Genomic DNA, 3,285 nt, shown 5'->3' with positions numbered 1-3,285 from the left:
TAGTGGAATGAGAAGTAGCGTTATGGAATTTGTAGAACTTCTTATTCTTCAACTGGTCAGGGGGCAACATAACATGATTATCAGGCAACTTGATCTGTCCCTTCTCAAGCAAGAAATCGAAAAGCTTGTCTGATTTGGTGACATCAAAGTCATAGCTCTCCTCGACTCCTCTCCCCAAAGATTTGGCACCATTACTGTCCTTTTGCCCCAATTCCATTCAGCCGTAGCAACCTCTTCCTCTTCATCTTCACAGCCGTCATTGACTGAGTATGGATTATAAGCTTCGGCCACTGTGGTACTCTTCTGGAATCGGGTATCTCTGCGTATACTCTGAAATTGGCTATTGAGCGCTACCATTCGTTGAGCCAATTGATCCAAGTTGTCAAAATCTTGTCCTAGCAGTTTCCTTTCCACACTGGCAGCATTCCTTGAACGGCTAAAGCAGCTAGCTGATCATCAGCCAAGTTTAATGAGAAGCATAAGTTCCTAGTCTCTCGGAACCTCTAAAAAAACTCAGTGCCCGATTCATTACTCTTTGCCTTATAGTTGTCAGATCAGTAATCTTCTTTTCTCTAGTCCCAGTATAAAAATATGTATGAAATTTCTTTTCCACATCATCCCAATTGGCAATGGAGTTGACCGGCAGTGATGAAAACCAAGTGAAGGCCGGCCCTGATAGGGACAAGGAGAAGAAACGAACTCGATGGGCCTCCTCAACTGATGCCTCACCCAATTATGTAAGATACCGATTGACATGTTCTATTATGCTTGTACTGTCTTGGCCAGTGAACTTAGCAAACTCTGGAAGCCTATAATTTGTAGGAAGAGCGACTAAATTATATCATTCTGGATATGGGCTTTTGTACGAAAAGGTTAGCCCTTTTGGCTTCAGACCGAACTGATTCTTCATCATCTCAGTCACCTTCAGCAACAACTCATCAGCATGTGAATTTGGATTTCTCGACACCTGCTGACCCATCTGTGGATTGAAATCCCGTGTGCCCTGATACCCTAGATTTGAAAGCATGTGAAGGGTGTTATAATCTATGCCATAATGATACCCTTGTGGAATCTCTATCTGTTGGGGCCTTTGCTAGTTTGCTGCTTGAAGTCTCTGATTATATACATGAGGATCTATATCTCTATGGATCCTTTGAACTGATGGTGCTATTTTTTGAGCCGACGACGGTATGTGGCCTGATGTGCCAAAATTAATCACCTGGTTCTAACCTTGCTCCACCGGCTATTGCACATGCTGCACTAACAATCTAGGATTATACTATGTCTGATTCATAGTAGTACCTTGAGCTTGTTTATATGAACTCTGAATTGCCTGGACATCATCATTACCAGCTGGTGCTGCTTCTTGATGGTTGGTACCAACTTGATTAGTCGCTTGGGTCGATGGATGTGGAATGTTGTAATAAGCCAGCCCAACCTGACCAACTAGAAACCCATGGAACAATTCTTTTATGGCATTGTGAAATGTGTCCAAGAAAGCTTCATTACGGCTTGATATGACATCATGAATAGATTTGTCTACAATTTTCGTAAAGAAATGCCTGTCCTTAGCTTTAACTGTATCTGTCTGCCCGTGCAATAGAACTATTGGTAGTAGATATTTTTGAAAATTTGTGTTGTCATGTGTTTTGGTGTAGGACAACAAACACTAGTTCTAAAATTCTTCTATAGCTTTGCCGATGACATCTTTATCTCCATTAGGTAGATCTTCATAATGTACCATAAGGATGTCATTGTTGTTGTGAACCGCCATGACGATTGTGGGGTCCCACCGGGAGTGCCAAAAATGTGTGTCGGCATGAAATTTTGTCCCGTGCCGAGGGCACACGAGCAAGCCAGAAGGGTCCGCTCAATGGAGCTAGAGATCTACCTAGCTTCAGCGCAAGGATGGTCGATCCTGTGCACTCCTCCTGAGATGTGCCTGTCAATTTGACCCTACTATTAATAAGGAGAGAAAGCTAATCAGTAATTTAAGGCGAAACATGCCGGTGTTACCAGACAGTCCCGAATGTGTGGCTCTGAGAGCCGGTATGGAAGGAAATTGACTAAATAGTCGATTCCAGCAAACTCATAAAGATAAATCAATTAAAGCTCATGGAAGGTAAATCGGTTATCGCTCAGGATAGATCTCATTATTTAGACAAACATTAGTCAATGGCAAGATGATGTCAACAATGATTAGTTTATGCTAAGCCAATGACTGTAAATAACCGAATCCCTTTTGTATAAATGAAATAGCTCATCGTCATTTAACCATTTAATAAAGATAAATCTAATGAACATATTAGATCTCATCTATCGCTATGACTAGTGGGGCATGAGGCAGAATCATGCAGGCCATAGAAACAATAATAGATTCGGTGACCCTAACTTATTACTAATATCAGTGGGACATGAGACAGAATCATGCAGGCTGTAATACAATAATAAGATCATGGGGCTAACACATCTTTTAACCTATCTTTACTTCAACGGTCTCGTGATGTGAACTATTCATGAAAGCACTCGATATCGGCTAAAACAACCGATTCAGGCATAGCGCACAGTTAAGGTCATGCCCTATTAGGAACAGATCTACCAAATAACGATCCCCACTCCACGGTGCTAACAGTGGGGTGTGAGGTAGAATCTCATAGGCCATGATAACGGGTCATGTAATGGTTTTCACTAGCCAATAGATCTACTCAAGATCAAACATACCATAACCGCACACTATGCACGATCAAGATTGATATAAAGTAGTCGATAAAACATAACTCATCATTTAAAGTACAGATTAGATCAAATTCAGATTAACAAACGATGGGTTAAAAAAGATATAAGGTTGATCTAGATCAATCCCAATCGGATGAAGTGATATTTTTGTAATTAAATAAATAATGGAAGCAATAAGCAATATCAGGTAACTTAATGAATCTATCCGAAGGAACACCACCCTTAGATAGAGCCGATAACTTGACCTTAATCTAGTTCGAGCAGTAGAGGTTGATCGGATTGATGCAGCCGTACTTGAACTAGACAAGAGTCGATAACTAACTTATACCAGAGTCGCAGTGGAGGTCGACTGGATCGATGTAGCCATATGAACAGAAGAATAAGCCATGATGGTACTTACAGACAAGCAGTGGAGGTCGACCAGATCGATGCAGCCGTACTTGTTGAAGAACTCACCGAGATCTACTCTACACCTACTCCTAAGGGGTGGCCGAAGCCAAAAATAGTAAGTAACTTGTATTTGATTGATTGTGTGTCCTTTACAATAGC

The sequence above is a fragment of the Miscanthus floridulus genome, unplaced genomic scaffold (genome assembly GCF_019320115.1).
Source record: "Miscanthus floridulus cultivar M001 unplaced genomic scaffold, ASM1932011v1 fs_765_1_2, whole genome shotgun sequence".
Classification (NCBI taxonomy): Eukaryota; Viridiplantae; Streptophyta; class Magnoliopsida; order Poales; family Poaceae; genus Miscanthus; species Miscanthus floridulus.
This window is presented reverse-complemented; position numbering follows the sequence as displayed.